This window comes from Pseudophryne corroboree, chromosome 7 (genome assembly GCF_028390025.1).
Source record: "Pseudophryne corroboree isolate aPseCor3 chromosome 7, aPseCor3.hap2, whole genome shotgun sequence".
Classification (NCBI taxonomy): Eukaryota; Metazoa; Chordata; class Amphibia; order Anura; family Myobatrachidae; genus Pseudophryne; species Pseudophryne corroboree.
The window spans coordinates 260,860,713-260,873,731 of NC_086450.1; the positions used below are offsets into that span (position 1 = coordinate 260,860,713).

At 49.6% G+C, this 13,019-nt stretch overlaps 1 protein-coding gene across 4 annotated transcripts in view; it reads left to right on the top strand.

Annotated features, from left to right (window-relative positions):
• The window catches only part of VPS16 (VPS16 core subunit of CORVET and HOPS complexes), a 959,900-nt gene that overhangs the window by 895,186 nt on the left and 51,695 nt on the right, over positions 1–13,019 (top strand). The gene's annotated exons all lie outside the window — the stretch shown is intronic.

Consider the following 13,019-nt stretch of genomic DNA (forward strand, 5'->3'; position numbering starts at 1 on the left):
CCAGCAATCTCCCTTAAACCAATATGCCCCAGTACTGCACCTAGCAACCTCCCTCACACCCATATGACCCAGCCTGGCACCCAGTAACCTAAGCTCCCTGGCACATATATACCCCTGCCCCAGTCCCCTTACCCTCTCTCTGCCTGAGTCCAGCTCTGAACGACTTGGAGCTGGAGGGGGCGGGGCTACAAGCCGGAATGTGAGAGAAGAGCAGAGACAGCACTGCAGCAATGAGGTCCTGATTCCTGGGGCTGCACGGAGGAAGCCTGGAGGCTGTCCCTGCTCTGGCAGCCGAAGGAAAGGCTGTCCTGTGAGTACAGGCACCCCCCTCCTCTCCTTACCCACTGGGGAATGTCAGGGCTCCGGTGCACGGCTCCAGGGAACTTCCTTGAGGGAGGCAGGGACATCCTTCCTCTTACTGCCTTCTGCTACATGCTGAGCCAGACCCCGCTGCTGCTGTTGTCTCCTCCTCCACAGACTGCCCCGCCCCCGGCTCTCTCTGCAGAACGGCCACCGCTACTGACAACCCGCGGTGGCCGGCGTTTAGGTAACATGACGTCAAGCGTCATGACATCATGTCACCCTCAGACATTTTCACGCATGCGCAGTGCGGATTTTTCACGGTGAGACCGCAAAATCCGGGAGGACAAGCAGAGTTTGCGGGGCAGCAGGAGGCTTTATTAAAAATCGGGAGCCTCCCGCTAAATGCGGGAGGGTAGGCAAGCCTGCCTAAAGTTACACTGGGTGACTATCACCCACGCACGACAAGAAGCACCTTTTAAATTGCATTAATTTGTACCAGAGGCTTCCTAATTCTTCAACTTTATAGAGTGCTTTGTAAGCCCCTGGCTGCTGCTGCTGGAAAATGTGATGTGGATCCTATTTACAGTATTTTCTATTATTATGTGATTGATCGGAAGCTTTTTGGAAATACATATATCCCGTCAGGGTCCATAGTCTCCACAGGGAGAGAAATTGGGTTATATCTGGTTGGATAGTGTCACAATCCATGCAGTTTCTCCTCCATGCCTGCGGTGGCGCTCTCTGCTCTGGTGCTCAGCACTCTGCTCTGTTTCTGCAGCTTGGTAATTAGCTGTTACCACAGCTGTGAGCAGCACCTGAACTCACTACTTAGGCCAGCCACACAGGCTCCCTGTTGCCAGTTCATCGTGTCAAAGTTGTTTCAGCTCCTGGTTATGCTGGTCTCTACTACTAAATCGTCCATAGAACTGCCAGACTCTACCACAGTGCAATCCTGTCATCCTGCTACAGTGCAATCCTGGTACGTGCATACTCTACCACAGTGCAATCCTGTCATCCTGCTACAGTGCATATTCTACCAGTGCTATTCTGTGATCCAGCTGCAGTGCAATCCTGATACGTGCATACTCTACCACAGTGCAATCCTGTCATCCTGCTACAGTGCATATTCTACCAGTGCTATTCTGTGATCCAGCTACAGTGCAATCCTGGTACATGCCTACTCTACCACAGTGCAATCCTGTCATCCTGCTACAGTGCATATTCTACCAGTGCTATCCTGTGATCCAGCTACAGTGCAATCCTGGTACGTGCATCTCTACCACAGTGCAATCCTGTCATCCTGCTACAGTGCATATTCTACCAGTGCAATCCTGGTACGTGCATACTCTACCACAGTGCAATCCTGTCATCCTGCTACAGTGCATATTCTACCAGTGCTATCTTGTGATCCAACTACAGTGCATCCTGCTATGGTGCAATATCCACTACTGAACAATCCTATTGCAAAGTGCCTTCACAGTCCACAGTGTCTCTAGTATTTCCACAATCTACACCGTTTTCAAGTACTCAGGGGCAGATGTATTAACCTGGAGAAGGCATTAGGAAGTGATAAACCAGTGATATGGGTAAGGTGATAAAGGCACCAGCCAATAAGCTCCAATATGTAAATTAACAGTTAGGATCTGATTGGCTGCTGCCTTTATCACCTTGCACATATCACTGGTTTATCACTTCCTTATGCCTTCTCCAGGTTAATACATCTACCCCTCAGTCTCCTGGCATCCCATGTCCCCTCAGTTTTCCCTTTCTTTTTGTGTTCTCTAGTTATTCCTGGTTGATATTTATTGTTTACAGTTGTACACTGCTTTATTAAACTTACTATTATACCGTGAACATCAGTCCCTGCTAATATGTTCTCAAAATGGGAAATCCAAACGGATTCTGACAGTATGAACTGGCCAAAAACAAACAGCAGGGGAGATAATTGCAGTCTGCCTGAGGGAGTTTTCTCACAGCTTGTTAACCCCACAGCTCCCAGGACATCACCTTCTTTAGAATTCTTACAACTGGGGATTTTAAAGGAAAAGTTAGACCAGCTACAGACTTTAGTATCCAGTATTCTATGCATTCTACCTGAATTCCTGGGGAGACTGGTGGACTCCAGTAAAATAGTTCCAGAAAAGGAGTTTTCTTCTGACCCATGGACTAGGCATGCTAGGGGCACCTCTCCTCCACAGACAAGAGGCGGGTTCCAAAGTTTCCCTCGACCTAGCCTCTCAGAAACAGAATGCCAGCATCGTAGAGACAATAAACTTTGCCTGTATTGTGGGGGTCAAGGACATTTTATTCTAACTTGTCCCATTCGAAAACCAAGATATGGGGGCAGAGTGCATCTCCAATCTTTAAATACCATCTGTCACAAAACTGGTCTTCCACCTAAAGTTTCCAAGCCTGTCGCCCCAGGAGGGAGTTCTTCAGAGTGTCCAGCCCCAAGGGGGGGTTCTTCAGAGTGCCCAGCCCCAGGAGGGGGTTCTTCAGAGTGTCCAGCCCCAGGAGGGGGTTCTTCAGAGCGTCCAGCCCCAGGAGGGGGTTCTTCAGAGCATCCAGCCCAGGAGGGGGTTCTTCAGAGCGTCCAGCCCCAGGAGGGGGTTCTTAAGAGCGTCCAGCCCCAGGAGGGGGTTCTTAAGAGCGTCCAGCCCCAGGAGGGGGTTCTTAAGAGCGTCCAGCCCCAGGAGGGGGTTCTTAAGAGCGTCCAGCCCCAGGAGGGAGTTCTTAAGAGCGTCCAGCCCCAGGAGGGGGTTCAGAGCGTCCAGCCCCAGGAGGGGGTTCTTCAGAGTGTCCAGCCCCAGGAGGGGGTTCTTCAGAGGGTCCAGCGCCAGAGAGTCTACAGAGCGCTGCCCAGCCAGAGAGTCTTCAGAGCGCTGCCCAGCCAGAGAGTCTTCAGAGCGCTGCCCAGCCAGAGAGTCTTCAGAGCGCTGCCCAGCCAGAGAGTCTTCAGAGCGCTGCCCAGCCAGAGAGTCTTCAGAGCGCTGCCCAGCCAGAGAGTCTTCAGAGCGCTGCCCAGCCCCGTGAAGTGGGGGCTGTTGCCTCAGCGCAGCCCCGTGAAGTGGGGGCTGTTGCCTCAGCGCAGCCCCGTGAAGTGGGGGCTGTTGCCTCAGCGCAGCCCCGTGAAGTGGGGGCTGTTGCCTCAGCGCAGCCCCGTGAAGTGGGGGCTCTTGCCTCAGCGCAGCCCCGTGAAGTGGGGGCTCTTGCCTCAGCGCAGCCCCGTGAAGTGGGGGCTCTTGCCTCAGCGCAGCCCCGTGAAGTGGGGGCTCTTGCCTCAGCGCAGCCCCGTGAAGTGGGGGCTCTTGCCTCAGCGCAGCCCCGTGAAGTGGGGGCTCTTGCCTCAGCTGTTCAGCCCCGTGAAGTGGGGGCTCTTGCCTCAGCTGTTCAGCCCCGTGAAGTGGGGGCTCTTGCCTCAGCTGTTCAGCCCCGTGAAGTGGGGGCTCTTGCCTCAGCTGTTCAGCCCCGTGAAGTGGGGGCTCTTGCCTCAGCTGTTCAGCCCCGTGAGGTGGGGGCTCTTGCCTCAGCTGTTCAGCCCCGTGAGGTGGGGGCTCTTGCCTCAGCTGTTAAGCCCCGTGAGGTGGGGGCTCTTGCCTCAGCTGTTAAGCCCCGTGAAGTGGGGGCTCTTGCCTCAGCTGTTAAGCCCCGTGAAGTGGGGGCTCTTGCCTCAGCTGTTAAGCCCCGTGAAGTGGGGGCTCTTGCCTCAGCTGTTAAGCCCCGTGAAGTGGGGGCTCTTGCCTCAGCTGTTAAGCCCCGTGAAGTGGGGGCTCTTGCCTCAGCTGTTAAGCCCCGTGAAGTGGGGGCTCTTGCCTCAGCTGTTAAGCCCCGTGAAGTGGGGGCTCTTGCCTCAGCTGTTAAGCCCCGTGAAGTGGGGGCTCTTGCCTCAGCTGTTAAGCCCCGTGAAGTGGGGGCTCTTGCCTCAGCTGTTCAGCCCCGTGAAGTGGGGGCTCTTGCCTCAGCTGTTCAGCCCCGTGAAGTGGGGGCTCTTGCCTCAGCTGTTCAGCCCCGTGAAGTGGGGGCTCTTGCCTCAGCTGTTCAGCCCCGTGAAGTGGGGGCTCTTGCCTCAGCTGTTCAGCCCCGTGAAGTGGGGGCTCTTGCCTCAGCTGTTAAGCCCGGTGAAGTGGGGGCTCTTGCCTCAGCTGTTAAGCCCGGTGAAGTGGGGGCTCTTGCCTCAGCTGTTCAGCCCCGTGAAGTGGGGGCTCTTGCCTCAGCTGTTCAGCCCCGTGAAGTGTGGGCGTCTGCCTCAGCTGTTCAGCCCCGTGAAGTGTGGGCGTCTGCCTCAGCTGTTCAGCCCCGTGAAGAGGGGGCGTCTGCCTCAGCTGTTCAGCCCCGTGAAGAGGGGGCGTCTGCCTCAGCTGTTCAGCCCCGTGAAGAGGGGGCGTCTGCCTCGGGGCTCCTGCCTCAGCTGTTCAGCCCCGTGAAGAGGGGGCTCTTTCCTCAGCCCAGCCCCCTGAAGAGGGGGCTCTTTCCTCAGCCCAGCCCCCTGAAGAGGGGGCTCTTTCCTCAGCCCAGCCCCCTGAAGAGGGGGCTCTTTCCTCAGCCCAGCCCCCTGAAGAGGGGGCTCTTTCCTCAGCCCAGCCCCCTGAAGAGGGGGCTCTTTCCTCAGCCCAGCCCCCTGAAGAGGGGGCTCTTTCCTCAGCCCAGCCCCCTGAAGAGGGGGCTCTTTCCTCAGCCCAGCCCCGTGTAGAGGGGGTTCCTGCCTTAGTCCAGCCCCAGGAGGGGGCTCTGAGCATTATGCCAATCTCAGAAGAGGAATCTAGCACCCTTGTTTTTCACAACACATGCCATATATCTAGGCACGTAGGCACTGCTGTAGTCCTGGGTTCCAATCCTACTACTAACCTGTTGGCTCATGATTTGGGTACAGCCCAGTCTCCCAGGACTTCCAGGAAAGATCAAATCCAAAAAGTGCCATCCAAGTCTCTAGTCAAAGTTCGGTTAAGATCATCATATATTTCTGACCAGTCTCCTGAAAGTCTATCCCCTCCTCAGTGTCCTGATGATCCATCTCCTGTGTTTCCAGAAAATCAAGCTTCCACTTCACAGAATTCATCCAACACTCCATCTTTGGATTACTTTGATGGAGATTTAACGCAATACTTCGCACTAGTTAACCGATATCTTACCATGATGGAGACGGACCCTTCCCTCGGAATTACTCCCTCCAACATAGTTAAATTGTTATTCCTGACCTTCAGAGGAGAAGCCTTGGAATGGGTTAGTCCACTAATTGAAACCAATGACCCAGTTCTTCTCAATCTTGTGGCCTTCAGTGAGGTGGTAATTAAGAAATTCAATTCATGGTCTTATCAGTCTTCAGTCCCAATTGAGGTTCCTGCCCAGCCGGGGCCATCTAAGGTTCCTATCTATCTTGGTTCATCCGAGAATCCTGTTGCCAGCTTAGAAACTCCAGCAATCCGCTTACCTGTTGGTTTTCTTCAGCTTCAGTCTACTGTTCCTACTGGGAAATCCACAAAAAGGAGAAAGAAGAAAAAGGGAAAGTCTAAGTTGAAAGCCTCTGTTGGACTTCCTTGGCAGCATGAGGATACCCTGATATGTCCTCTACCTTTTGATTCAGACTCTGACATGTGTTGGGCGTCTGGAATTCGCTCCTTAGGGAGGGGGTACTGTCACAATCCATGCAGTTTCTCCTCCATGCCTGCGGTGGCGCTCTCTGCTCTGGTGCTCAGCACTCTCTGCTCTGTATCTGCAGCTTGGTAATTAGCTGTTACCACAGCTGTGAGCAGCACCTGAACTCACTACTTAGGCCAGCCACACAGACTCCCTGTTGCCAGTTCATCGTGTCAAAGTTGTTTCAGCTCCTGGTCCTGGTTATGCTGGTCTCTACTACTAAATCGTCCATAGAACTGCCAGACTCTACCACACTGCAATCCTGTCATCCTGCTACAGTGCAATCCTGGTACGTGCATACTCTACCACAGTGCAATCCTGTCATCCTGCTACAGTGCATATTCTACCAGTGCTATCCTGTGATCCAGCTGCAGTGCAATCCTGGTACGTGCATACTCTACCACAGTGCAATCCTGTCATCCTGCTACAGTGCATATTCTACTAGTGCTATCCTGTGATCCAGCTGCAGTGCAATCCTGGTACGTGCATACTCTACCACAGTGCAATCCTGTCATCCTGCTACAGTGCATATTCTACCAGTGCTATCCTGTGATCCAGCTGCAGTGCAATCCTGGTACGTGCATACTCTACCACAGTGCAATCCTGTCATCCTGCTACAGTGCTTATTCTACCAGTGCTATTCTGTGATCCAGCTGCAGTGCAATCCTGGTACGTGCATACTCTACCACAGTGCAATCCTGTCATCCTGCTACAGTGCATATTCTACTAGTGCTATCCTGTGATCCAACTACAGTGCATCCTGCTATGGTGCAATATCCACTACTGAACAATCCTATTGCAAAGTGCCTTCACAGTCCACAGTGTCTCTAGTATTTCCACAATCTACACCGTTTTCAAGTACTCAGTCTCCTGGCATCCCATGTCCCCTCAGTTCTCCCTTTTTGTGTTCTCTAGTTATTCCTGGTTGATATTTATTGCTTACAGTTGTACACTGCTTTATTAAACTTACTATTATACTGTGAACATCAGTCCCTGCTAATATGTTCTCAAAATGGGAAATCCAAACGGATTCTGACAGATAGGACCGAGCACCAAACAGTTAAAGCTTTTACAGTTCCAGTCCTTCCCCCTTTACCCAGCCTCCAGCCCAGGCTATTCAGTTTCATTTTGGTGCTGGCAGGAGCCAGTTGCACCTTTAACCACTTAACTAGTATGATCAGATCACATGCTACCACAACACCCCACTGTATTCCCCAGGTTTTGCAGAATATAATATTTAAATATTTTAGAAAATACTTTTTTTTTGCAAATAATATTTATTGAAAGTTTCCAATATACAATGCGCACAAAATGTGAAGCATAAAAACATTCTTGACAGCATATGACATATTAATGTTAAGATTAAATAGCCTGATAACAAAATGGACATGTACAATGAGTAATAATCATTGTCGCACAAAAACAAACCACATAAGATAAACACAAAATGTAGAGTGAGAAAGACCAGAAAAAGAGACTAGGGGCTTAATTCAGAGTTGATCTCAGCAGCAAATTTGTTAGCAGTTAGCCAAAACCATGTGCATTGCAGGGGGGCAGATATAACATGTGCAGAGAGAGTAAAGGGTGGTACTCACGGAGAGATCCATGCTTAAAATCTAAGCAATCTGACTAGATTGCTTAGATTTTATGCACAGATCACTCATGTGTAGCCTCCTCAGCGATAGCGATGCGCGGCCCCGCACATCGCTATCGCCGCTGCTTGATTGAGCCTGCATGCAGGCCAATCTAGCAGGTCGCTCATTTCACCCGCTGGGTGAAATGAGCGGCCGCCGTCTTCCCCCCGCATCGCTCAGCACACATCGCGCTGTGCTGAGCAGCGGGAGAGATGTGTGCTGAGCGGTCCGCTCAGCACACATCTCTTCCATGTATACCGCCCTTTAGATTTGGGTGAGGTGTGTTCAAACTGAAATCTAAATTGCAGTGTAAAAATAAAGCAGCCATTATTTACCCTGTACAGAAACAAAATAACCCATCAAAATCTAACTCTCTGCAAATGTTATATCTGCCCCCCCCCCCCCCTGCAGTGCACATGGGGCCTAATTCAGATCTGTTTGCTCGCTACCTATTTTTTGCAGCGCTGCGAACAGATAGACGCCGCTTATAGGGGAGTGTATTTTAGCTTTGAAAGTGTGCGAACGCATGTGCAGCCAAGCAGTACAAAAACAGTGTGTGCAGTTTCTGAGTAGCTCTGACTTTACTCAGCCGCTGCGATCACTTCAGCCTATTAAGCCCGGAGTTGACGTCAGATACCTGCCCTGCAAATGCCTCGACACGCCTGCGTTTTTTCAAACACTCCCAGAAAACGGTCAGTTGCCACCCACAAACACCTTCTTCCTGTCAATCTCCTTGCGATCGGCTGTGCGAATGGATTCTTCGTTAAATCCATTGCCCAGCTACGATCCGCTTTGTACCCATACGACGCACGTGCGCATTGCGGTGCATATGCATGCGCAGTAGTTACCTGATCGCTGCGCAGCGAAAAACACTAGCGAGCGAACAGATCTGAATTAGTCCCATGGTTTTGCCCAACTGCTAACAAATTTCCTGCTGCGATCAACTCTAAATTACCCCCTAAGAGAAGAAACAAGCAAGGAAGAGAGAGAGGAAAACAGAAAAAATTAGTAGTAGAAAAGAAAAGAGAATATAGAGTCTCTCTCCCCCCTAATCCACAGGATTACCACTCAAGGGTCCGAAGAATCGCATCACTGTCTAACGCACAGATTTGTAATGGTCTGACCCTTTATATGCCAACCAAGGATACCAGGTTCCAGTAAAGGTCTTATTTTTGACTGCTAGTGAAGAGAACAGGTCATCCATAACTATATAATGCTCTAAACGCATACACCACTCAGTCATGGTGGGGATAACACTAGACTTCCAATGTAGTGGGATAACCGCCTTCGAGGCGCTAAGAATATGACGGAGTAGCGCTTTTTTATAGTGGGATTGCGGCCTTCGTAAAAGGTTCAGGAGTCAACAATTTCCCTGGTTTATTCCCCCAGAGGAAGTAGCGGCTTCGGCATTTGCGTGCCTCCAGTTTCGTCTTCCCTGACATAAAAGAGTTAAGTTCCTTACGGGTAGTCAAAAGAGATTGAAGAGATTTTCAGCTGAAAGAGAGGATTTATGTAAAAGCTCAAGCGCTTGTATTTTGTTTATTAAAGCTTCCCGAGCAGCAAAATGCTGCTTTTTCATGTAAGCACCTAATTGTATAAATTTACCTTTTATTATTCACTTGTGCACCTCCCAAACTGTCACCTTAGAGACAGCAGCATTATCATTGGCAGAGACATAGTCAGATATTGCTTCCCTAATCTGCTGTTGGCAATAAGGATCCTGGAGAAGCAACTCATTCAGTCTCCCAAGAATATGAGGACGTACCAGTAGAAGGCAGAGAGCGTTTTAAAGAAACGGGAGCATGGTCTGCCCAGGAAATATTGCTTATGTGAGAAGTCACAACCAGATGCAAATACCTCTGCGAAATAAGGAGGTGGTCAATCCTAGTATAAACATTATGGGGTTGGGAATAGAAAGTATTCGTGTGTGGAGGGATGTTGTATCCGCCAGACATCAATCAGCTGGTTATATTGGAGGATTTTCCTTACTCTACAATGAAACTTATCTGAGTAACGTGGTGAGGGGTTGGAGGAATCCAGATGGGGGTCAATAGACGAATTCAAATCTCCACCAAAAATAGACACCCACCTTATATGGCTGGGCCAGAGTGAGCACTTTCTCAAAAAACATGGGCTGGGCTCTATTTGGCGCAAATACATTAAGAAAAGTGAAATCTCGGTTGACCACCTTACAATTCAGTAGCAGGGCCCGACCTGGTATCAAGTGGCGACACACAACATCAGTCAGAGCAATGTGTCGGGCAATCAAGATCACGACACCTACTGTTTTACCTTCAGAATTATTTGAAAAATATCTGGAGGGGAAATTACTTTTCCTGAGAGTGGGGGCAGCGCCTTCCTTTAAAATGCATTTCCTGAAGGAAAGCTACATCCACCCTCTCTGTTTTCAATTCACGCAGAGCCTGCGACCTTCTCTCAGGAATATTGAGTCCCTTTACGTTAACAGAAACCACATTCAATTCATGGTAGCAGACAAGGAAGAAAGTGAACCAACCTCGGTTGGAATAAGGTGCTATATGGGGTGCGTTTCTAATTAAGAAGCTGCTGCCTGAGGTAGGTTAGTCACACCTACAATATACGTGATAAACAAAAGAGAACTGAGGCAGCGCTAATAATGAAAAATATGGATTGTCTAATTAAACACACATTTAATGAATTCAAAAGATTTGAATTGTATTTTATATGAAAGCTTTTTAATTCATTAAAATTGTGTTTAATTAGACAATCCATCTTTTTCATTATTAGGGCTGCCTCAGTTCTCTTTTGTTTATCACATTCAATTCATCCATGACAGGTCATAGAGGATAGCATCAGACATCCTATCAGAGAGACTGTGCATTTTCCACCCAAGTAGGTGATGGAGAGGAGAGAGACAAGAAAATTAAGGAAAAAGAGGAAGAAAAGTATCAGAACATGAAAGAGAAGCATACAGAAACAGCTGGAGAGAAAAGAAGATCAAAACAGAGCTCCTGGGTAACATAGTGGCAGGAAAACCAGTTCCACCACTAGGTCCAGGGCCTCACTCTGCGGTGCACTCACAGCAACAAGTGAGGAATGTATCAAACCTCTAACACGGACTATAAAATAGCTATAAAATTAAACAGACAGATCATTCCAGTAAGTAGACATGCATGCAGAAATTATTTGTCTGAAATTGGGCAAAAGACACGGTTAAAATAAAAGTAAAGTCCAGTAACATTCTAGGGAGTAGAAGAAATTGAAAATACTCTATTGTATAAAGATAGTCAACACTGGCAAAAAAAATAGAAAATAAAGGGGGGGGGGGGGGGACGGGACTACTGACCGTAGTTACTTAACACTTGGGGGGGAAACATGCAGCCTAAGGTGTCAACCTTTTGTACAGTAACCTCATTGTTAATTTGTGGTCCAAACATAGGGATGATCACAATAACGACCAGTAGACAGTCTCGTATCATAACATTCACCCACGAAGGGGGATGTGTTAACAAAGTTCAGACCTTCTTAATGAGTGAGGAATCTCGAAGCTTATACTCACATGTACCACTTGAGGTCAGAACAAAGGACAAGATGAGATTTGAATTTTGGGGGCTAAACTTTCAGTCTCAGGTCTGTGCAGCTGGAGAAGATGTCACCGAGGATGAGGTGGAGCGGTTCCACTTCTGTGACAACGAGGATGCCCCAGCAACCTGAAAAGGTGATTCTGCCAGGGGGACCATAGGGGGTTAAATCCGTGAATGAAAGGAATGCCAGTCAGGAATCCGAACAAGGTCAGTGTTCAGAGTGGAACAGAAAGTCTACCATTGCTAGCTGTAAGGCTGAATGAGAACCCCCATCTGTTCTTTATGTTACGATTACGCAGAGTATCGGTCAGGGGCCTTAGATGACATCTCGACTGTAGCATATGCCATGAAAGATCTTGGAAAACTTGAATGGGCTGGCCGTTAAACTCAAGACCTTCAAAACTGCGTAGTCTTCGGATAATTTCTTCCTTCTGATGGAAATAGTGTAGGCGACATATTATGTCTATTGGGTGCTCGGACTGCAGGCCTCTAGGATGCAATGCCCTATGGACCCTATCAAAGACCATAGATTCACTCGGATCATTCTCCAGCACTTTGTTAAAGATTTTAGTAAGGACATCCTGAATACCTTGCTGCTGAATATCCTCAGGTACACCATGCACCCTGAGGTTGTTTTTGCACCCCGTTATTAATGTCATCTAAGTGATCGCGCAGGTGTTGAATTTCCTCAGCTTGGAGCTTCACTGTGTATACCAATGCATGATGGAAAGCCGTAATCTTCTCCCCACTCATCTCCAGGGCATCTATGCATAAGTCCAAATGCGTCAATTCTGACTTGAGTACAGATACTTCAGAGTGCACCCCCCCCCCCCCCCCCCCCCCCGAAGCTTACTTTCTAATGATATAAAGTCTGCTTTGTTAGGAATGCCGCTTTGGTGGGCAGAGACTGCAGCAGTTTAAGTATCTTCTGCATATCTTGTTTCTTGCCCACTCCCGGGCGTTTGAGGAATCTTTGATGTCAGTAGATGCCTCAGAGTTAGATGAACGGGCGGGTGAGGCATGTGTCGACGGAGCAGACATAACCGAATCTTTCTGGAGGGTAAGAAATTGCCTCATATCAGATCAAGGGGGAATCTCGGCCTGGAGAGAAATGATTTTTGTGCCTTTGCATTTCCTGTGACTCATGAAAAGGCTGTACTCTGCACTGGACGTAAATGATATATTGTAAACACCGTAATTCAATCACTAATACAAGGGAGGCGTACACAGTTCCGAAGCCAGCTAGGAGTGGAAATCCCACAGTCGAACACAGAAGGAGTTAGGTAACGGTGTCCTAGTGTTCACTCTAGGAGTGAAATGGGGCAGGGCGCCGGAGTCCGGGGGCTTCGCCGCGCGTGCGCTCGAAATGGGGGCGCGACCACGCAAATTAGGGGGCGTGGCCACGCCTCCGTCATTTTAGGGGGCGGTGCGGCCCACAGACGCTACTATAGAGAGCGTCTGTGGTCGGCGACGTCACTGTTGGGGGCGTGCCCAGCACCTCCGTCGGTGCTGGGCTTCTCCCAGCCCTCTCCCAATGCGTGAATGGATGCCGCGCGCATGCGCACGGCATCTATACACGCCGGGAGGGCAGGGAGCGGGCGGCTGTTCTAGCAGGGCGCCGCAAAAGGGGCAGGGCGGGTTTTGCCTGTTAAAAAACGGGCAGGGCGTGGCGCCCTGCTAAAACAGCCTAGAGTGAACACTAGTGTCCCAGCAGCGAACTGTAATCGTGTGATGTTGCCAGATCATATCAAGACCATGGTAGGGCACTGAGATATAGTAGTGGTCGCATAATATGGTGGACGTGTTATAATATGTCAGCCATCCCTCCCCAGAGGGGCCTTAGCGAAACATAAGAGGAAATAGTAACTCCCAACAAAGTTGAAAT